General features: G+C 40.2%; 2 non-coding genes and 1 pseudogene across 2 annotated transcripts; 2 read left to right on the plus strand and 1 right to left on the minus strand.

Moving 5' to 3' along the window:
- The first annotated feature begins 5,670 nt into the window (after nucleotides 1–5,670).
- LOC145535670 (ral guanine nucleotide dissociation stimulator pseudogene) lies at nucleotides 5,671–16,011 on the plus strand (annotated as a pseudogene).
- TRNAW-CCA (transfer RNA tryptophan (anticodon CCA)) lies at nucleotides 6,016–6,087 on the minus strand. The gene has a single exon. It is a non-coding gene; the product is annotated as a tRNA-Trp (tRNA).
- LOC145537241 (U6 spliceosomal RNA) lies at nucleotides 6,784–6,893 on the plus strand. The gene has a single exon (XR_014076272.1). It is a non-coding gene; the product is annotated as a U6 spliceosomal RNA (small nuclear RNA).
- Nucleotides 16,012–16,291: the final 280 nt, after the last annotated feature.

Here is a 16,291-nt window from a genome sequence, read left to right on the forward strand (position 1 = left end):
GGTCATTTTCAACAGAACTTTCAACCCAGGCTAGCTCTGCAAGAAGAAAAATGGGACAAATACAAATTTGAGAGGCAACTCCCTGGAGGGGAACCACACAGCAGGGAGGGGGCTTCAGCAGCTAGCCACATGTTGCCTCCCCTATTTTTTTTAAACCTTTCTCCCTTATTTTGCTTCTCTCTTTTTCTTCTTTTTGGGATATATCCTTATATCTCAAGATGGCTATTGAATTTTGTACTTATTTTTTATTTTCTTGTTCTTTCCTTTGTTCATATCATGCTGTTCTTATTTCTTAGCATAACATTTTCTCTCCTCTGTCCTCTGGTAAAAGACTGTGGAAAAGACCCTGATGCTGGGAAAGATTGAGGGCAGGAGGAGAAGGGGACAACAAAGGATGAGGTGGTTGGATAGCATCACTGATGCTATAGACGTGAGTTTGAGCAAGCTCAGGGAGTTGGTGATAGACAGAGAAGCCAGGCGTTCTGCAGTCCATGGGGTGGCAAAGAGTCATACATGACTGAGAGACTGAACTGTCCTCTGGTATCAATTTTACAACAATTTCTTTTTGGTTTATTTTTTTTTCTTTTCCTTGGGTTGCTATATTTCCTCCAAGGTCCTTCCCCCCTTATTTTGGCTTATTTTGGTATCTGCCTTTAATATTAGAGTCTTTCCTCAAATTTCTGGTGATTTAAAATATGTAACACATATTTAAGAACGAGACACTAAAAAAGCTGCTTAGGTGGAGTTTGTCAACTAATGGCACTATGGGATGGTTTGTAGGAGTCTGGCCTTTCGTGAGCAAGATCTACCAATGTCATTCTCTATGAGCTGAGTGAGTTTCTCTAGAGACAAATCAAACTCCTGTCTGGATACATAAGTTTGACTACAGATATTCTGAAAACCCAAGATAAAGGGGCACTGTGTGCCTCTGTATTAGTCATGGTTCTCCACAGAAACAGAACCTGTAGGAAAGAATATATATATATATAAAATTAGAGAATGACTGAGAGATAAGGAACTGACTCACATGATTATGGAAACTGTCAAGCCCAAATCTGTAGTATGAGCTGATGGGCTCAAGATCTAAAAGAGTCAACATTGCAATCCCACTGTGAAGGCTAGCAGCTTGGAAAATCAAGAAAGCAAATAGTGCAGATAAAGGCAGTCAGAAAATTTCCTTTTTCCTGGGGAGGACAGTCTTCTTGTTCAATTCAGGCCTTCAGCTGATTGGAATAAGCCCACTCTCATTATAGAGGGCAATCTGATAACTCAAAATTCATAGTTTAATGTTAAGCTCATCCAAAAATACCTCAAATTTGACACATAAATTTAAATATAATGATTTCATTGATAAATATGTACACATTCAATTAATTCGCTGTGATGTTTTCAAAAAGTACCTTATCTTCATCTTTAGGTGTACCTGATATCACTGAACACAGAGCCCTTTTGTGCCAAAGCCTCTAGTGTCTAAACTTCTAGCCTATGGCTGCTTTAACCAATAGAATGTAGCAGAAGTGACGTTGTGCCAGTTCTGAGACTAAAGATTAAGACAAAAGTTCTCAAATTTGGCATTACTGACTTTTGAGTTTGAATAATTCTTTGCTATGTGAGGCTGTGCTGTACACAATAGGCTGTTTAATAGTATCCTTTGCACCTACTAGCTAGGTGCCAGTTGTATCTTCCCTCCCACATACACTTCTGACAACTAAATATACCGTCAGACATAACCAAATATCCTCTGGTGTATGGGCAAAAAAAAAAAAAAGGCAGCTGAGAACCACTGATTTTAAAAGATGAGCAGGTTCTTATTTCTAAATCTTGGAACACTCATCTTTGGAATGTACTCTCCGGGGACATCCAGCCTCCATGTGAAAGATCTGACTACCTTGAAATAACCATGCTATGAGGAAGACCATGTATGGAGGGGAATGCTGACTGACCCTCAGCTATTTCAGCCATTTCAACTGAGGTGCCAGACACATATATGGAGAAGTCATCATGGACAGTCAGCCAGTAAAGTTTTTATATGACTCCAGCCACTACTGCCATTTGACTGCAGCCACGTGAAAGACTCCAAATCAAAACCACTCAGAGGAACTAAAGAGCCTCTTGATGAAGGTGAAAGAGGAGAGTGAAAAAGCTGGCTTAGAACTTAACATTCAAAAAGTTAAGATCATGGTATCAGGTCCCATCATTTCATGGCAAATAGATGGGGAAACAATGGAAACAGTGACAGACTTTATTTTCTTGGGCTCCAAAATCACTGTGAATGGTGACTACAGCCATGAAATTAAAAGACACTTGCTCCTTGGAAGAAAAGCTATGACAAACCTAGACAGCATATTGAAAAGCAGAGACATCACTTTGTCGACATAGATCCATATAGTCAAAGCTCTGGTTTTTCCAGTAGTCATGTACAGATGTGAGAGCTGGACCATAAAGAAGGCTGAGCACCAAAGAATTGATGCTTTCAAGCTAGTACTAGAGAAGACTCTTGAGAGTCCCATGGATGGTAAGGAGATCAAGCCAGTCAATCCTAAAGGAAATCAATCCTGAATAATTTTTGGAAGGACTGATGCTAAAGCTCCAATACTTTGGCCATCTGATGTGAAGAGCTGACTCATTGGAAAAGACCCTGATGCTTGGAAAGTTTACAGGTTGGAGGAGAACAGGGCGACAGAGGCTGAGATGGTTGGATGGCATCATTGACTCAAAAGGACATGAGTTTCAGCCCACTCCAGGAGATGGTGAAGGACAGGGAAGCCTGGCTTGCTTCAGTCCATGGGGGTCACAAAATGTAAGACACGACTGAGAGACAACTAAGTATATCGTTCATTGTGAACGATATTGTTCATACTGAACAGCAACAAGAACAGGTGATCTCTGCGAACTCATAGAAACTTCATAAATAATAAATATTTACTTTATGCTATTAAGTTTGGGGATAGTTTGTCATAAAATAAAAAACAAATGGGACATCAGTTATCAAAGGAAAAATGCAAGAACATTTTTAAGACAAAAATTCCAGATTTAAATGACCTATCATAATGAATTAAAAATGCAAAATGTCAAAAGACGTCATCTGGAAATTTTAGAATATTGTGGATTAAAAGAACAGCTTAAAAGTTTACAATCCTCATTTTCTCTCCCTTCCTTCTCTCCTTACACATTTCCGGCTTCTGTGCAGGTTCATACAGGCATGCATGCCTATTTGCATGAGCACACACTTGTGTGTGTACACACACAAAAATATTAACAATCAGTTCACATACAAAGGAGAAAGAATAAGAATGGCAAAGGACTTTTCAACAACACTGGCAGCTGGAAAATAATGAATCATGACTTCAAAATTATTAGAGTAGCTTACAAATTGTCACTATTTGCAATAAGTGATACTATATGTAGAAAGCCCCAAAGATTCCAGCAAAAATATGTTTATAATTAATTAAGAATCCATTACAGCCAAAGGATACAATATTAATATACAAAAACCTCTTGTGTTTCTACACACTAATAAAAATTATCAGAAAGAGAAATTAGTAAAATAATTTTGCTTACAATTGTATCAAAAAGAATAAATCTAACCAAAGAGTTAAAATACCTGTACTCAAAAAAAATGTAAGATATTGATGAAAGAAATTGAAGATGACACAAATAACTGGAAAGATATATCACGTTAAAGGACTAGAAGAATTAATAATGTTCCAGTGTTCATACTATCAAAAACAATCTACAGATTCAGTGAAATCTCTATCAATATACCAAGTGCACATTTCACAGATCTGGAACAAATAATCCTAAAATTTGTATGTAACCACAAAGGCTACATAAATGATTTTAATAATCATATTATTTAAATATAAAAACTTACATGTAAGGACTGAAGCCATAAAACTTCTAAAAGGAAGTACACTCTTTAACATCAGTCTTAGTTATTTTGTTTTGTGTGGGGGAGGATCTGTCTCCTCTGGCAAGAGCTACAAAACCAAATATAAATGGCCCACATCAAACTAAAAAGCTTTTGCAAAGCAAATTAAATTATCAGTGAAACAAAATGGCAACTTAATGAATGTTCAAAAATATTTACAAAGGATATATTTTATAAAGGTTGATATGCAAAATATATTAAAAACTCATTCAACTCAATATCCTAAAAACCCAAACAATCCAATTAGAAAATGGACAGAAGGTCTGAATAGATATTTTTTCCAAGGAAGACATACAGATTACCAACAGATACATGAAAATGCTCAACATCCCTAATTATCAGGGAAATGCAAACCAAAACAATTAGATATATCCTCAAACTTGTCAGAATGGCTATTATCAAAAGGACAACAACAACAACAACAAAAAACAAGCTTTAGGAAGTTATGGAGAAAAGGAAACCCTTATGCACCTGTGAAAGGAAACCCTATTATACCTTTGATAGAAATATAAGTTAGTGAAACTTCCTCTAAAAGTTGAAAATAGAGCTACCATATCATACAGCAATTCCACTTCTGATATTTATCAGAAAAAAAAATCAAAACACTAATTCAAAAATATGTATGCACCTACATGTATATTGCAACATTATTTATAGAAGCCAAAATATGGAAACACCTAAGTGTCTATCAGTGGATGAATGGATGAACTCCACATACATACAATGGAATGTTATTCAGCCATAGAAAAGGAGGCTTCCCTGGAGATTCAGACAATAAAGAATCTGCCTGCAATTCAGGAGATCCAGGTTTGATCTCTGGGTTGGGAAGATCCCCTGGAGAAGGGAATGGCAACGTGCTCCAGTATTCTTGCTTGGAGAATCCCATGAACAGAGAAGTCTGGTGGGCTACCATCCATGGGGTTGCAAAGTCGGACACAACTGAGTGAAATGACTTGACTTGATAGGAAAGAAGGAAATCCTGCCATTTGTAACAACATGGATAAATCAGGAGGACATTATATTGAATGAAATGTCAGACAGAGAAAAAGAGTTATCATATAATCTCTCTTATTTTGGAAGAAAAAAACTAAAAAAAGCAAGTTCATAGATATAGAGAACAGATTGGTAGTTTTAAGAGGTTGGGGGGGAAGGGATAGTGATGGGGAAGATGGGAGAAATGACTAATCTTTTCTTTTTAGTTTACTTTAAATAAATTGAATAGAAAATTTAAAAACAAGGCATTTATTTTAATGTTTTTCCATCTTTTGTATATTATGAACAAAGCTGTTCTAAATATTCATATACATATTTGTGACTGAACACAGGCTTTTACTTCTCTGGGACAAATGCTAAAGATTGTGATTGTTGGGTTGTATGGTGATTGCATGTTTAATTTTTTAAGAAACTGACAAACTGTTTTTCAGAGTGAATATACCATTTTACATTTCCACCAGCAAAGTATGGGTTATCCAGTTTGTCCACATTCTTCCAAGAATTTGGTGTTGTCACTGCTTTTTTAAGGCCAACCTGACATGCAATCAGTGATACTGCATTGCAGTTTTAATTCACAATTCTTTTCTATGATGTTGAATGTCTCTTCATGTGCTTATTTTTCATCTCTCTATGTCCTTCTATGAGATGTCTTTTTATGTCTTCTAAATAGATTTTTAAATTTTATTTATTTTTAATTGAAGGAGAGTTGCTTTAAAACATTGTGTTGGTTTCTGCCATGTGTCAACATGAATCATAGGTATATATATATTGCCTCCCTCTTGAACCTCCCTCCCACCTGCCATCCCATCCCACTCCTCTAGGTTGTTATAGAGCCCTGGTTTGAGTTCCCTGAGTCATACAGAAAAGTCCCATTGGCTATCTATTTTACATATGGTACTGTATATGTTAGAGGCTTTCCAGGTGGTGATGGTGGTAAAGCACCTGCCTTCCAGTGAGTGAGTGAGTGAAGTCGCTCAGTCGTGTCTGACTCTTTGCGACCCCATGGACTGTAGCCTACCAGGCTCCTCCGTCCATGGGATTCTCCAGGCAAGAATACTGGAGTGGGTTGCCATTTCCTTCTCCAGGGGATCTTCCCGACCCAGGGATCGAACCCGGGTCTCCTGCATTGGAGGCAGACGCTTTAACCTCTGAGCCACCAGGGAAGTCCTATTGCCTTCCAGTACTGCAAATATAAAAGATGAGGGATTGATCCTAGGGTTCGGAAGATCCCCTGGAGGAGAGCATTGCAACCCACTCCAGTGTTCTTGCCTGGAGAATACCATGGGCAAAGGAGCCTGGTGGGTTACAGTCCATGGGGTTGCAAAGTGTCAAGCATGACTGAAACGACTTTGCACACATGCACACACAGTGTATATGTTTCCATGTTATTATTTCCATTTGTTCCACCCTCTCCTTCCTCCCCCACCCCTCATGTCCATAAGTGTGTTCTTTATGTCTGCATCTCTTTTTCATTCCCTGGAAATAGGTTCATCAATACCATCTTTCTAGATTCTATATATATGTGTTTCTCTCTTTCTGATTTACTTCACTTTGTATAATAGACATTTGAGTCTTTATACAGTTCTTTGTGGAGCTTCACAGGTGGCACAGTGGTAAAGAATCCACCTGCCAATGCAGGAGAGCGAGTTTGATCCTTGAGTCGGAAAGATGCCATGGAATAGGAAATGGCAACCCACTCCAATATTCTTGCCTGGAGAATTCCATGGACAGAGAAGCCTGGTGGGCTATAGTGCACGGAGTCATAAAGAACTGAACACAACCGAGTGACTGAGCACACACACATAGTTCTCTATATGTTCTAAATATATAAAGTATATGTGCTATATAGCATAGTATATGTGCTGCTCACTTCTGCAGCCCATATACTAAAGTTGGAACAATACAGAGAAGATTAGCACGGCCCCTGAGCAAGGATGACATGCAAATACATGAAGCGTTCTAAATATAAGGACTTTCAGAATACATGGTTTGCAAATATTTCTCCCAGTCTGTAGCTTATCTTTTCATCCTATTAACAGAGCATTTCACAGAGAAAAATTTATAAAGTATGATGAGGTCTAACTTACCAATTTTACTTTTTTTATTATTAATTTATTTATTTTTGTTGGGGCTAATTACTTTATGGGGAACACATGTAAACCCATAGCTGATTCATGTCATGTATGGCAAAACCCACTACAATTTTACCTTTTATAGATCATTCATTTGATGTTAAGTCTAAGAACTCCATGTGGCCCTAGATCCTGAAAAATATGTTCTAGTTTTTCTAAAAGTTTTATAGTTTTACATTTTGTAATTAAATCCGTAATACACGTTAGGTTAATTTTTGTATGAAACGTAAGGTTGAAGTCAAGGTTATCTTTTTTTCACCTATAGAAGTCCATTTATTCTATCACCATTTGTGAAAAAATTATTATTCTTACACTAAATTGCATGCATCTTTGTAAACAAAATCAGCTGGGCATAACTTTTTAGTTCTAGTCCTTGATTTCTATTTTGTTCCATTGATGTATATGTCTACCCCTCCACCAATATCACACTCTCTTGATTACTACAGCAATGTAAATAATGCTTAACGTAAGATAGAGTGATTATTCCCATTTTATTCTACTTTTCAAAATTGACTATTCTAATTCCTTTGCCTTTTTGTATAAATTTTAGAGTCAGCTTTTCAACATCTACAGAAACATGCTGGCATTTTAATAGGCATTACATAAAACTTAGAGATTATATTGGAGAGAACTAGCATATTTACTATGTTGAGTCTTCCAATTTATGAACACAATATGCCTCTCCATTTATCTTCTTTGATTTATTTTATCAGCATGTTGTACTTTCCAGCATACATATGCTGTACATGCTTTATTAGATGGACACTTTTTTATTTTGGGGAATGAAAGTATATGGTTCCGTGTATTTTATTTCAGTTTCCTCATGTTTGATGCTAGTATAGATAATGTGCTTTGAAGCACTCACATGATATCGCTTCATTATAACATACTTTGACACCAGAATTTATTCATCCTATGGTGCAGCTGCAATAGCATTATTTTGCATTTTTACATCATTTACTTAAACACTTAATAAATGGTTATACAGGAGACAAATGGGAAAGAAAAAAACGATTAAAATTACTTTTACTAAAAGTATTCTGACAGTCTACAGATTTTCTATGAGAGACATACTAATGGTATTAAATGTTCTCAAAAAGTCTTCAGTTCAGTTCAGTCGCTCAGTCGTGTCCAACTCTTTGCGACCCCATGAATCGCAGCACGCCAGGCCTCCCTGTCCATCACCAACTCCTGGAGTTTACCCAAACCCATGTCAATCGAGTTAGTGATGCCATCCAACCATCTCATCCCCTTCTGCTCCTGCCCCCAATCCTTCCCAGCATTAGGATCTTTTCCAATGAGTCAACTCTTCACATGAGGTGGCCAAAGTAGTGGAGTTTCAGCCTCAACGTCAGTCCTTCCAGTGAACACCCAGGACTGATCTTTAGGATGGACTGGTTGGATCTCCTTGCAGTCCAAGGGACTCTCAAGAGTCTTCTCCAACACCACAGTTCAAAAGCATCAGTTCTGTGGCGCTCAGCTTTCTTCGTAGTCCAAATCTCACATCCATACATGACCACTGGAAAAACCATAGCCTTGACTAGACGGACCTTTGTTGGCAATGTCTCTGCTTTTAAATATGCTATCTAGGTTGGTCATAACCTTCCTTCCAAGGAGTAAGCGTCTTTTAATTTCATGGCTGCAATCACCATCAGCAGTGATTTTAGAGCCCCCCAAAATAAAGTCTGACACTGATTCCACTGTTTCCCCATCTATTTCCCATGAAGTGATGGGACCAGATGCCATGATCTTAGTTTTCTGAATGTTGAGCTTCAAGCCAACTTTTTCACTCTCCTCTTTCACTTTCATCAAGAGGCTCTTTAGTTCTTCTTCACTTTCTGCCATAAGGGTGGTGTCATCTGCATATCTGAGGTTATTGATATTTCTCCCAGTAATCTTGATTCCAGCTTGTGCTTGTGCTTCTTCCAGCCCAGAATTTCTCATGATGTACTCTGCATATAAGTTCAATAAGCAGGGTGCAATATATAGCCTTGACGTATTTCTTTTCCTATTTGGAACGAGTCTGTTGTTCCATGTCCAGTTCTAACTGTTTCTTCCTGACCTGCATACAGGTTTCTTAAGAGACAGGTCAGATGGTCTGGTATTCCCATCTCTTTCAGAATTTTCCAGTTTATTGTGATTCACACAGTCAAAGGCTTTGGCATAGTCAATAAAGCAGAAACAGATGTTTTTCTGGAACTCTCTTGCTTTTTCGATGATCCAGCGGATGTTGGCAATTTGATCTCTGGTTCCTCTGCCTTTTCTTAAACCAGCTGGAACATCTGGAATTTCACGGTTCACGTATTGCTGAAGCCTGGCTTGGAGAATTTTGAGCATTACTTTACTAGCGTGTGAGATGAGTGCAAGTCTTACTTCTTTACAACTGTCTACACACATAAATTCATACATTTGCTTAAATGTGCATAAAGAAAATCAATGTTCTATAACTGTTCACCATTCAAATTTAAAATATTTTCAATTATTTATTTGACAAAGCACAGTTATGGATGGGTTTGTTTGCTTTTGTTGCTGTTAAGTTGCTCAGTTGTGTCTGAGTCTTTGCGACCCCATGAGGTGTAGCACACCAGGCTCTCCTATCCTTCACTATCTCCCAGAGCTTGCTCAAACTCAGTCTATTGAGTCAGTGATGCCATCCAACCATCTCATCCTCTGTCATCCCCTTCTCCTCCTGCCTTCAATCTTTCTCAGCATCAGGGTCTTTTCCAGTGAGTCAGTTCTTTGCATCTGGTGGCCAAAGTACTGGAGTTTCAGCTTCAGCATCAGTCCTTCCAGTGAATATTCAGGATTGAGTTCCTTTAGGATTGGCTGGTTTGATCTCCTTTCAGTCCAAGGGACTCTCAAGAGTCTTCTTCAACACCACAGTGTGAAAGCATCTGAGTAAATTTGAAATTAATACATGTATGCTACCTAAAGTTATATAGTAATGTATGTAAATTGTTTCTGAATAAAACTGGGAAAAATTAATGCTTTTTAGAGAAAATTGGTTTTGAAGTATCCAAACAGAAAAGGAAGAACAAAAAACGTTTAATATGTTTGAAATATCAAAATATTCATTAAATTCTATGTACTTACATATTTAATCTCTACATTAATTTTGTTTTTTGAAAAAGTCTGAGTCCATTTATTGGCACATGCTATTTCCTATGGGTGTGGTGTAAGAGGTGTAATTCTAAAAGAGGAAGGCCTGAGCTTATCCTTTTAAGTCCAAACATACAGAGCTAAGTCATATCCAGGGATGTCCATTGGAGATATAGCTTGGGTGCATGGCACGGGCGAAACTGTGAGGAGATACCCCATGTCCAAGGGCAGAGAAGCCCCAACAAGATGCTAGGCACTGGAGCGACAGCTGAACAGTACCTGAACGACTGTGAGGAGATACCCCAAGTCCAAGAACAAAGGAAAAGCCCCAGCAAGATGGTAGGAGGGGCAAAATCGTGTTTAGAATCAAACCCCATATCCCACAGAGACGCTCAGAGGGCTCAAACAAACCTTGTGTGCACCAGAACCCGGAGACACCCACAGAAACTGAGACAGAACTGTATTTGTCTCCTGTGGAGGTACGGATCAGCAGTGGATTGGCACAGGGACAGGGGCTCTGGGTGCAGCAGACTTGGGTATGGCATAAGCCGGCTTAGAGGAAGTCACCACTAACCCCACCAAAGAGCGACCAGAACTTACACAGGACTGGGAAACAAACTCCTGGCTGGCACAAACAGAACCTTGTGTGCACCAGGACCCAGGAGAAAGGAGCAGTGACCCCACAAGACACTGACCCAGACGGGCCTGTAAGTGTCCAGGAGTCTCAAGCAGAGGCATCCGTCAGCGGTGGCCTGCTGCAGGGCTGGGGGCACTGAGTGTAGCAATGCATGTATGGGACCTTTTGAAGGAGATCGCCATTACCTTAATTACCTTGACCATAATTTGGCCCAGGTAAATAATAGGGAGGGAACATAGCCATCAACATAAAACTGGATTAAAGATTTACAGAACATGGCCCTGCTCATCAGAACAAGACCCAGTTTCCCCCTCAGTCAGTCTCTCCCATCAGGAAGCTTCCATAAGCTTCTTAGTCTTCTCCATCCGACGGCAGACAGACTGAAAAACCACAATCACAGGAAACTAACCAATCTGATCACATGGAACACAGCCTTATCTAACTCAGCGAAACTATGAGCTATGCCGTGTAGGGCCACCCAAGATGGACAGGTCATGGTGGAGAGATCTGACAAAACGTGGCACACTGGAGAAAGGAATGGCAAACGACTTCAGTATTCTTGCTTTGAGAACCCCATGAACAGTATGAAAAGGCAAAAAGATAGGCTGCTGAAAGATGAACTCTCCAGGTCGGTAGGTGCCTAATATGCTACTGGAGATCAGTGGAGAAATAACTCCAGAAAGAATGATGAGACAAAGACAAAGCAAAAACAGCACCAACCTGTGGATGTGACTGGTGATGGAAGTAAAGTCTGATGCTGTAAAGAGCAATATTGCATAGGAACCTGAAATGTTAGGTCCATGAATCAAGGCAAATTGGAAGCGGTCAAACAGGAGATGGCAAGAGTGAGCAAGAGTGAGCGTCGACATTTTAGGAATCAGCGAACTAAAATGAACTGGAATGGGTGAATTTAACTCAGATGACCATTAATTCTACTACTGTGGGCAAGAATCCCTTAGAAGAAATGGAGTAGCCATCATAGTCAACAAAAGAGTTCGAAATGCAGTACTTGGATGTAATCTCATAAACGACAGAATGATCTCTGTTCATTTCCAAGGCAAACCATTCAGTATCACAGTAATCCAAGTCTATGCCCCGACCAGTAATGCTGAAGAAGCTGAAGTCGAATGGTTCTATGAAGACCTACAAGACCTAACACCGAAAAAAGATGTCCTTTTCATTATAGGGTACTGGAATGCAAAAGTAGGGAGTCAAGAAATACCTGGAGTAACAGGCAAATTTGGCCTTGGAGTACAGAATGAAGCAGGGTAAAGGCTAATAGAGTTTTGCCATGAGAATGCACTGGTCATAGCAAACACCCTCTTCCAACAACACAAGAGAAGACTCTACACATGGACATCACAAGATAGTCAATACCAAAATCAGATTGATTATATTCTTTTCAACCGAAGATGGAGAAGTTCTATACAGTCAGCAAAAACAAGACCGGAAGCTGACTTTGGCAAAGACTGTGAACACCTTATTGCCAAATTCAGACTTAAATTGAAGAAAGCAGTGAAAACCACTAGACAATTCAGGTATGACCTAAATCAAATCCCTTCTGATTATACAGTGGAAGTGCCAAATAGATGCAAAGGTTTAAATCTCATAGAGTGCCTGAAGAACTATGGATGGAGGTTTGTGACATTGTACAGGAGGCAGAGATCAAGACCATCCCCAAGGAGAAGAAATGTAAAAGGGCAAAATGGTTGTCTGAGGAGGCCTTACAAATGTTTGTGAATAAAAGAGAAGTGAAAGGCAAATGAGAAAAGGAAAGATATACCCATTTGAATGCAGAGTTCCAAAGAATACCAAGGAGAGATAAGAAAGCCATCCCAAGCAATCAATGCAAAGAAATAGAGGAAAGCAATAGAATGGGATAGTCTAGAGATTTCTTCAAGAAAATTAGAGATACCAAGGGAATATTTCATGCAAAGATGGGCTCAAAAAAGGAGAGAAATGGTATGGACCTAACAGAAGCAGAAGATATTAAGAAGAGGTGGCAAGAATACACAGAAGAACTATACAAACAAGATCTTCACGACCCAGATAATCACAGTGGTGTGATCACTCACCTAGAGCCAGACATCCTGGAATGTGAAGTCAAGTGGGCCTTAGAAAGTATCACTACGAACAAAGCTAGTGGAGCTGTTGGAATTCCAGTTGAGCTATTTCAAAACCTAAAAGATGATGCTGTGAAAGTGCTGCACTCAATATGTCATCAAATTTGGAAAACTCAGCAGTAGCCACAGGACTGGAATAGGAAAGTTTTCATTCCAATCCCAAAGAAAGGCAATGCCAAAGAATGCTCAAACTACTGCACAATTGCACTGATCTCACACGCTAGGAAGGTAATGCTCAAAATTCTCCAAGCCAGGCTTCAACAGTAGGTGAACCATGAACTTCCAGATGTCCAAGCTGGAATTAGAAAAGGCAGAGGAACCGGAGATTTGCCAACATCCGTTGGATCATTGAAAAAGCAAGAGAGTTCCAGATAAATATCTACTTCTGCCTTATTGACTATGTCAAAGCCTTTGACTGTGTGGACCACAACAAACTTTGGAAAATTCTTCAAGAGATGGGAATACCAGACCACCTGACCTGCCTCTTGAGAAATCTGTATGCAAGTCAGGAAGCAACAGTTGGAACTGGACATGGAACAACAGACTGGTTCCAAATTGGTAAAGGAGTACGTCAAGGCTGTATATTGTCACTGTGCTTATTTAACTTACATGCAGAGTACATCACGTGAAATGCCAGGCTGGATAAAGCACAAGCTGGAATCAAGATTGCCGAGAGAAATATCAATAATCTCAGATATGCAGATGACACCACCCTTATGGCAGAAAGTGAAGAACAACTAAAGAGCTTCTTGATGAAAGTGAAAAAGGAGAGTGAAAAAGTTGGCTTAAAACTCAGCATTAGTAAAACTAAGATCATCTCATCTGGTCCCATCACTTCATGGCAAATAGATGGGGAAATAGTGGAAACAGTGGCAGACTTTATTTCTTTGGGCTCCAAATTCACTGCAGATGGTGACTCTAGCCATGAAAGTAAAAGGCACTTGGTCCTTGGAAGAAAAGCTATGACCAACCTAGACAGCATATTAAAAAGCAGAGACATTACTTTACCAACAAGGATCCATCTAGTCAAAGGTATGGTTTTTCCAGTAGTCATGTATGGATGTGAGAGTTGGACTCTAAAGAAAGCTGAGCACCAAAGAATTGATGCTTTTGAACTGTGGTGTTGGGGAAGACTCTTGAGAGACCCTTGGACAGCAAGAAGATCCAACCAATCCATCCCAAAGGAAATCAGTCCTGAATATTCATTTGAAGGCCTGATGCTGAAACTGAAACTTCAATATTTTGTCCACCTGATGCATACCACTTATTCACTAGAAAAGACCCTGATGCTGGGAAAGATTGAAGGCAGGAGGGGAAGGGGGCAACAGAAGATGAGATGGTTTGATGACATCACCAACTCAATGGACATGAGTTTGGGTAAACTCGGGGAGTTGGTGATTGACAGGGAGCCTGGCGTGCTGCAGTCCATGGGGTTGCAAAGAGTCAGACACGATTGAGTGACTTAACTGAACTGAACTGGTAAATAATAGGAGCTAGGCTGGAAAGGTGGGCAGGCTTCCCAGGAAAGCAGAATGACACAACACAGGTTTCCCCAGGTTTCAAATAACTATGGGGACACAGAAGCCTGAGTTGCCCTCCCACCATAATTGAAGGGCTCTGCATCCTTTAGTTGCAAGCCCCTGTGCCCTGATTGGCTTATTCATTCTGGCATTAGAAAGAAGCCATCCTGCTTCTGCCCACGTGACTAATCTCAGGGATTAGCTAGGAAGAGGTTTGCACTGGAAAGGGCCAGGAGGCAGAGCAAAGAATATCCAGTGGCACTCTTTAGTCAAAGGAAGCCTCTGTTCTCAATACAAAGTGTTCCTATCATTTGCTCTGGCTCTGTTCTAGGCAGGAACAGAGAATGTGGCATATGTATCCAGAGAATGTCCTTGGGATGTTATTTTTCCCAGGCTTGAAGGTAAAAGAGCAGCATCAAAAGCATACTGCCCATACTGCATGCTAATTTTGAACTCATTGAATATGGCATCCTATTTTAATGAGCTTTAAGGGTAAAATAAGCATGAGAATATAAAACCCAAAGGCATTTAAAATTTCATGAATCCAGGAATGCATTTACTTAGTTTCATCTTTGTATTTAGAGATAGATTTTTAGAGCTATAAATAAAAGTGGAGGGTACTATGGTCTGAAAGTCTTCATTCTCCCAAAATTTGTATGTTGAAATCCTAGTGTCCAATATGAGGTTATAAGAGGCAGGGCCTTTGAAAGGAGTTAATTATATCATAAGAATGGAGCCCTTATGAGTGAGATTAGTGTCTTTATAAAATCAGCATCAGGGAGATCCCTTTCCCTTCCACCATGTGAGAACACTGGCAAGAATGCATTATCTATGAACTAGAAATAGAGTTCTGTTGACTGAAAAAAAATAAAAGAAGCACAATGTTAGAGTTGCAAGATTCAGTTTTACTTGGGGATACACTAAAGACTGTAACCTGGACACTGCTGATTTAGTGTCCACTCAGTTGGCTCTTCCAGCTCTGACGTGGAGTTAGATCACCATGAGCTTTGTCCCAGAGTCCCTGGACAGCCAGGAGAAGAAGTTCTGGGAGTTCACCTCCCAGTTGTCCTCAGAAACGTCCAGCATTAGCTTGGCCTCAAGCAGCACATCCTTCTTCTCAGCCTCCACCATGCCCATGGCCATCACAAGCAACCACAAGTGCTCTGTGTCCAGGGTCTGCAGCTACGGCTCCTCACTGACCCTCTACAACCAGCAGGTCGGTGACCCCTGCATCATCCAGGTGAGCCTGGGGGTGGACAATGGCAATATGTACAAGAGCATCCAGATGACCAGCCAAGACAAAGCTCTGGCTGTAATCTGCAAAGCAATGGACAAACACAATATGGATTAGGATGAGCCAGGAGACTAGGAGCTGGTGCGGGTTATTTCAGATGATCGAAAGCTGAGGCTCCCTGACAATGCCAGTGTGTTCTAAGCCATGAACTCTACTGACAACCATGACTTTGTCTTAAAGAAATGAAACTTCACCAAGGGCGCAAAGGTCAGGCATGGAGCCAGCTCTACCCTCCCCTACATGAAGCAGAAGGGAGTCAAAATTGCAAAGGGCATCTTCTGATTTATCATTAGCTGGCCAGTCACAGAACAGCCCTTTCCAGGGTCTGTCTGGCCAGGCAACTAAGCACTTACAGACTAGTGGCCCAGGCCAGGCAGGCACCTCTGCTCAATCTGCCAGCCAAGGTCATCTCCAGACTCTAGTTTCATTCTGAACCTTTCCTGCTGCTGGAGTTGATGCCTGCCTGTCAGTGGGCTACTTGGCCTCCTATGGACCTCTCACTGCCTTAGGTGCCTTCTGCTCTCTGGAATCAGAGGACTAGCTGGCTTTTTCCAAGGAGTGC

This window comes from Giraffa tippelskirchi, chromosome X (assembly GCF_054371585.1).
Source record: "Giraffa tippelskirchi isolate mGirTip1 chromosome X, T2T-mGirTip1v1.2.pri, whole genome shotgun sequence".
Classification (NCBI taxonomy): domain Eukaryota; kingdom Metazoa; phylum Chordata; class Mammalia; order Artiodactyla; family Giraffidae; genus Giraffa; species Giraffa tippelskirchi.